A 7211-nucleotide genomic window follows, 5' to 3' on the forward strand; every position below is an offset into this window, starting at 1 on the left:
GGCAAGGATGTGAAGGAAAGGGAGCTTTTGTGCACCATTGGTGAGCTTGTAAATTGGTGCAGCCACTATGGTAAATAGTATGGAGGTTCATGAAAAAATTAAAAATAGAACTATCATATGATTCAGCAGTTCTACCTCCAGAAATATATCTGAATAAATGAAAACACTATGTCCAAGAAATGTCTGCACCCTTGTGTTCATAGTAGCATTATTTACAATAGTCACAATATAGAAACAATCTAAATGTTCACCAGCATAGATGACTAGACAAAGAAGTTGTTATATATACACAATGGAATATTAGTTGGCCATAAAAAGGAAAGGAATGCTGACATTTGTGACAGCATGGATAGACCTGAGGGCATTATACTAAGTGAAATGAGTCAGGCAGAGAAGGACAAATACTATATGGTATGGTCTCACCTATACTGTATATGGATTCTAAGAAAAATACAAACTCAATCTTTTTGTAGTTCATAAGCATGATGATTGGATATTTACGTTCTTGTGTGAGATGTGCCTCCCTTGAACTTTGTTATGATATCAGCGCATTATCCATCTGGCATGAAAAAAAAAGAAAGACAAGAAAAAAAATTCAAAGGAAAAAGATCAGATTTGTGATTATCAAAAGTAGGAGTTGAGATAGGGACTGGGACAAAGATAGTCAAAATAGGAATTTCTGTTTATAAGATAAATAAGTCCTGAGAATGTAATATACGTTAACATTATAGTTAACCCTGCTTTGTGGTATATTTGAAAGTTGTCAAAAGAGTAAAGAGTTCTTATCACAAGGAAAAACACACTTCTCTTTTTCTTTTTTGGTATTTATATGAGATAATGTATGTTAACTACACTTACTGTGGTAATCATTTCACAATATATGTGAGTTAAATCATTATGCTGTTGTTCACAGTGGCCAGGACATGGAAACAACCAAAAAGCCCGTCAATAGATGACTGGATAAAGAAGATGTGGCACATATACACTATGGAATACTACTCAGCCATAAGAAATGATGACATCGGATCATTTACAGCAAAATGGTGGGATCTTGATAACATGATACGAAGCAAAATAAGTAAATCAGAAAAAACCAGGAACTGCATTATTCCGTACGTAGGTGGGACATAAAAGTGAAACTAAGAGACATTGAAAAGAGTGTGGTGGTTACGGGAGGGGGGGAGGGAGGAAAGGGAGAGGGAAAGGGGGAGGGGCACAAAGAAAACTAGATAGAAAGTGACAGAGGACAATCTGACTTTGGGTGATGGGTATGCAACATAATTGAACGACAAGATAACCTGGACTTGTCATCTTTGAATATATGTATACTGATTTATTGATGTCGCCCCATTAAAAAAATAAAATTTATAAAAAAAAAAGAAAAAAAAAAAGAAAAAAAATTATTATGCTGAATGTAGTGTTGTATATCAATTATATATCAATAAAACTGGAAAAAGAAGTTCTCATTCCAGGACTGGGCTACTTTCTAGCATAGATGACAATCCCCACAAACCTTGAATAGCTCTCTAAAATGTAAGGATGATTCTTACGTATGCATAACTTGGGACACATAACTGTTCTTTCAGTCAAAAATATACGTGTTATAATAAGTTAAAAATCTAGAGAGTTTCTCTCAGATTAATGTGTTTGATATCTTTGTTCCAATACTTCCATAGCACAAAGCATCTTGCTGTGACTTACTTGCAGGGCAGGGCTTACATTCTCCAGGCCTGTCCCTGTGCTACAGGTTAGGTCCTGCTGTTTGAATGGGGCAGGCTCAAAATGCCACTCGATTCAGCTCATTAACTGCTCAGACTCCCCATAAGACAGTATCAATGACTGAAGAGGGACTGGAGAGAAGGAAGCAGGTAAAAAGGGTGAAATTTAGCCTTTATTCAGGGGGCAAAGCTACATCTAGAAATAAATGAAAAGGTCATGCTAATAAAATGGTTTAACATCCTTGCGCAGTGTCATCAAAAATTCCCTCTACACAAGTGGGAAGCATCAGGTGCTAATGAGGACACTGCCTTTAAGTGGCCCCACCACTCACCAAGGGACTGCAGAGGACAAAAGGTCTCTCAGTCTGTGGGAGGAGCAGGGTTCTATGGCTTCTATCTCGTCCTCTGATCACCTCCACTCATTGGAAGTGGAACCTTCTGCTGGAAATGGGGTGAGTCAAGTTCCAGACAGCTCAGGTACAATGAATGAACCAATGCTCTTTCTTCTTTCCTGGAAGACCTTCTCCTGCTCCTAGTCTTATTGAAATTCCTCATTCTCTAGGGCACAATGCAAATGTGACCTCATCCGCGCAGCCGTATCTCATGCTGCAACCCAACACAGGCGTACCCACTCTTTCCTCTTTGGCTCCTTAGCATGGTAGCCAATTGCTCTATTTATCACATGGGTTTTCATTATTGAGTCATTGGATCATGACAGTCATCATTGACCATCACTGGATTGTTGTATTTAAATTCATCAGCTATTGTCTATCTGTCTCCCCAACAAGTAAATTATTGGAGGGTGAACATCATTTCTTACTATTTTGTGCCTTTTTTGGTCAGTGCAATACCTGCTATATACAGAGACTGTTGATAGATGCCTGACTTGAACACAAAACCTAAGACTTATTTGGGCTTTAAAGTTAGTCCAATCTGCAGACACAATGCCTTTGTATTTACAGTGAAATTTAGAATCCTAGTGCAGGACCCATAGGCTTCACTCGCTTAGTTACAGATGCTGAAAGGATGCTAAGAGTCAATCATCCAAAGGAAAAGGAAACAGACATAAGACAGAGCTGTCAGCCAAGGAAATGACAACCAAAGGGAGGAAGAGGGCTCTCAGAGTTCTGGTAATGGACATGAAAAAGCAGAGTAAAGACAGGGAAAGATGGAGCTGGTGGTGGGTAAATTATCCTTTTATTGTTTCAGGGAATACAATTGTTTCAGGGAATCCTGAGTGTTCCAATAAAATGCATCAGTGAGACTGCAGGGATATTGATGTCTGACTGGCCATTTAGCATTTTAACAGCTTATGCTTCCCCTTCCAGGAAGCAGTGTCTCTCTGTTTTCATCAACAGTGCTGTTGCTTTGGGTCCCTGATGACTATGACCTCTTTAGAGCTTCCACATAGACACAAGCCTTCTGTGAGACAAACATTCTTATTTTAGATAAGATTCATTCTTATTTTATTGGTAGAGGAACTGAGGCATGGAAATTTTGAGTCCTAAGTAATCTTCCATGGCTTACTCCAGATATCTGTGGTTAAGACTCCATGATTCGTCAGGACGGGCAACAGAAGGGAAGTAATGATGAGCCTGAAGACCGGCACATGTTTCCTTAACAAAGCCAATCATCCAACTTCTTGCTTGGACCCTTTTCCTTTCCATCCAAGACCAGGAAAAATGAACCTCTGCAGAGGGTTCAGCTCTTCTGACATGGGTGGCACTTAGGACAGTAGGGGTAGAGGTGGACCCAGACAGGATTTGAACATCTACAGCTGGTACAGGAGGGAGGAATGGATGGAGGAAGAAGAGAAGAATAGGAGTGTTAACATGGCACAGTGGCTTGCATAGAACTGGCCTGAGGAGCAAAGAGAGACAGTGATTTTTAGCCTCAGGTGTGAAAGATGCACCCACCACTTTTGAGATATTTCCACCTTTCCCTTCTCTCTCATTCCTTGAATCTCAGTGGCAATTCCCATAGACCTCCAAGCAGGGAATTGCCTTTATTTCAGTTGATGTTAAGATTCACTGTTGCAGGAAGCCCCACAGCAGGTGCCAGCTCTCAAACAGGAGGCATGGCAGGGGTAGCCTTGATGAGCTGGAGAAGGAGGCATAATAAAGCCACATGCCTCTTGGTTAGAAAAAACTTTTCATTTGCCTGGGTTAAACCACACTGTGCTGCTTTTGGAAAGAACTCAAGTTCTTCAGATATTTGCATCTGAGGACAACGTATTAAAAATGCAGTGTGTTCAATTATATCCTGACACTGGCTCTGGTGGCTTCCACTGAACCACGGGAGGGAGGGCTGTTCACTGTGATGGGGCCATGTTGTCAGGGTACATGGCCTGTCACCCCCAGCTTGGGACTCTGCAGATACTGAGGGATTAACAAAGACTTGTGGAGGACAAGAAGGCAAACTGGAGGATGGAGACAGGGCAGTATCCAAGTATGAATCGTTCCTCCTCTCCAGAAAATGGCCACGTCATCTCTTTGATTCTTCCCAATAGAGCCTGCATCCAGCTGTAGTTTTATTTTTCATTTTTTATATTTTATTTATCGATTTTAGAGAGAGAGGAAGGGAGATAAAAAAGAGATTGAAACATTGATTTGTTCCTGTGTGTGCCCTGACTGGGGATCGAACTGGCAACTTTTCTATATCAGGATGATGCTCTACCAACTGAGTTATCCAACCAGGGCTCAAGCTGTAGTTTTAACTGCCTTGTTTTAGCTCTGAGCACCAGAAAACTGTGTTTGGTGGGAGTAGCCATGGCGAGGGGAGAGCAGGGAGGCAGCCCTGCGCCCTTATCAGAGGGTGGCCCCAATCCAAAGTCAAGGCATCCCTGAGCAGACGTGCAACAAACACAGTTCAAAGTGTTCTTTGCTGTGTGAACACGAGGGGCAGAGGGGCTGCCTGTGGGCCACTGTGATGATAACCTCATGTGCCAGAGTCACCCAGCACTGATAGAGAAAAAGGGTTCAAAGCAGTTTTTGATGGGGTTCTCTTGGCACAAAACAGAGCTGTGTTTCACAATCCATTCCAGTTGCTCAGAGCAGGCAAGATCTGGGCCTTGGCTGGCAGGTGAAAGTGTTGACTTCATTTCAAAGTCAAAGTCACAAAACCCTTTCTGGGGCATAAACCAGTCAAGTGGCTCACTGCTGTCCCTGAGGGCAGCTGCCTGAGGCCCAGAGGCCAGTGGGCAGGTGTGGGAATGTGTGAAAGACATTATTCCCTCCAAAAATTGAGATTCATGCTTCTTCAGCAGATGTATTTTTTATTCCGATAAGTAAACAAAATGTCATATTTAGCGAATGATTCCCAAATTGCATATCAGGTAGTTTTTTTTTTCCTTTAACCAATCATCTCTGGAGTTTTTCTTTATGGTGCATTATGGTCCACACCCTAGTGTCCAAGGTCACCTGCCCAATGCTTCACACTGAAGTCCAGTTAAATTCCGCATTCCCAAATGGAGCTCTAGAATTGGAGAAGCATAGAGAGAGGGCCCTTTATAAACCCAAAGATCACAGAGAAACTTGTTCTTGGGAATACTCTGCTTCCGTGATGGTCACGTACTCTGAGGTTAAGTGGAAAGTAATCATGGAGGTTTGGATCAGACCAGGCGCCTTGCTCTGCTGGAAGGTGGTGGTATCCAAGGAGCGGGCATGTGCCTGGGATGCAGGCCTTCGGTGTGAGTTTGGGCTTGGATGTTTCGCCTTTGTTTGGATGTGACTTAGAGCCAGTTACTAAACACTCTAAATTTCTTCATTTAAAAAAAGAGTAATAAAATTATCTACAAAAAGGATTATGGGGGCAGTTAACTGGAACAATGGTGTGTGTGTAACCCAAATAATACTGGGTCTCTTCTCATCTTGCTTCTCCTTGTGACAGTCTCTACTGGTTGTCCCAGACAAAGAAAACACTCATAAGCATGTCAAGAGTGCATATCCTTATAGACATCCTTAACCTAAATTTCTTCCTCCCCAACCTCTGTCCTCCTCTCTTCTCTCTACAGCTCGTGTGTCCAACCTCCTCTTTTCCTATCAATGAGAAATTAGACTGTAGAGGCCAAGAATTGCTGTGGGCTGACTGTACTTGGTAAAGCCAGAGGACATGGTTGCTGGGATGGACCAAGGTAGAGAACATATAGTTCAAAAGAACTGGAAAATTTTGAAAAATATTAACAATATAAAACTAATAGGGCTGGTGCTTGTAAGTGCAGTCAAATAAAAAATTGATTATTACTGGTGGAGTCTGTAGTTGTGAATTTGCCTATTTGCTAGAATTTATTTGTAACCCCAGCATCAACACTCACTGTGGCAATTCAAAGACAAGGGCAGAGTGGTGAGAAATTTGAATTTCCTGATGCCCACGTGTCCCAGCCAAAGACGTGCAGCATTCTCTCCCCAGCTCTCAGATGATAAACAATCGTCCTTCTCACAGTCCGGTTAGTGCCATATTTTCTGCATTTTTTACTTTTTGTTGGAGACTTCACTTTAAAATGGCCCCTGAATGTGATGTCTAGTGTCTCTAAGCACAAGAAGGCTGTGACATGCTTTACGTAGAAAATGTGTCAGTTGAGCTCCATCCAGGCCTGAGCTATGGAGCTATATATGCATATGTATTATCATGTGCTGTTTGGTGCTAATGAGCCTACATATACAGGGTGGGCAAGTGTAGTTTCACAATTGTCCATGTGGAAAATAATACAATAATTAATAAATGAACTGTGTTTTGCCTACTTATATCTGTAAACCTACTTTTGCCCCACCTTGTATAGTAAAGAAGTTGTCTTTAAAGAGAAACAAACACAAAACTGTCACTCTTTATTCACGCCAGCTGGGAAAGTCAGATTCCCTGCTCCTTGTCCTCTGATGTCACAGCGCGGAGCTGTGCTTCTTGTCCCTGGCCCCAGCTCACTGGTTCAGCTGGCCCTGGGAACCAGAGAGACTCACCTCCATCTACCTTCCCACAACTCGCTTTCCAATCTGACCTGACCTTTCCTCTCCTCGCTGTTGTTGTGAGAGTGTCATCTTAATTCATGCTCCCTGTCAGGGAGATAAAAAGCGTCCCTTCTGAGCTCCCCTTCTGCCCTGTTCTCTGTCTCTGCTTATGGAACTGGCTGCACAATGTCCTCTCATGGTCATGGAGTTCGTTTTCCCTGATGTCTCTTACCTCTCTAGGCCTGTCTCATCTCTTTCACAAGGTCCCCTGCAGCCACACACTGACACACAGCACTTTTAGTTTCTGGGTTTCCCTCTTCTTGGAGCAGTGGCTGCAAAAATTGTAATCGTACAGGATGAGCCTCTGACTGACTCTGTGCCGGCACAGGACCAGGGTAGTGATGACATTACGTGTGTGTGCACGTCCATCCTGTGCACAGAGAGCCCATGTGTGCTGGTGTGAGTGACCGTGCAGACAGACTCACTTAGGTGCCCATGGGTCTGCCTGCCATGGTGCACATGGCCCCAGATGGCTCACCTGTCACATCGGCGT

At 42.7% G+C, this 7211-nt stretch overlaps 1 non-coding gene across 1 annotated transcript; it reads left to right on the forward strand.

Annotated features, from left to right (window-relative positions):
• The first annotated feature begins 461 nt into the window (after window positions 1-461).
• LOC136321347 (small nucleolar RNA U13) lies at window positions 462-565 on the forward strand. The gene has a single exon (XR_010728608.1). It is a non-coding gene; the product is annotated as a small nucleolar RNA U13 (small nucleolar RNA).
• Window positions 566-7211: the final 6646 nt, after the last annotated feature.

Source organism: Saccopteryx bilineata, chromosome 1 (assembly GCF_036850765.1).
Source record: "Saccopteryx bilineata isolate mSacBil1 chromosome 1, mSacBil1_pri_phased_curated, whole genome shotgun sequence".
NCBI classification, from domain to species: domain Eukaryota; kingdom Metazoa; phylum Chordata; class Mammalia; order Chiroptera; family Emballonuridae; genus Saccopteryx; species Saccopteryx bilineata.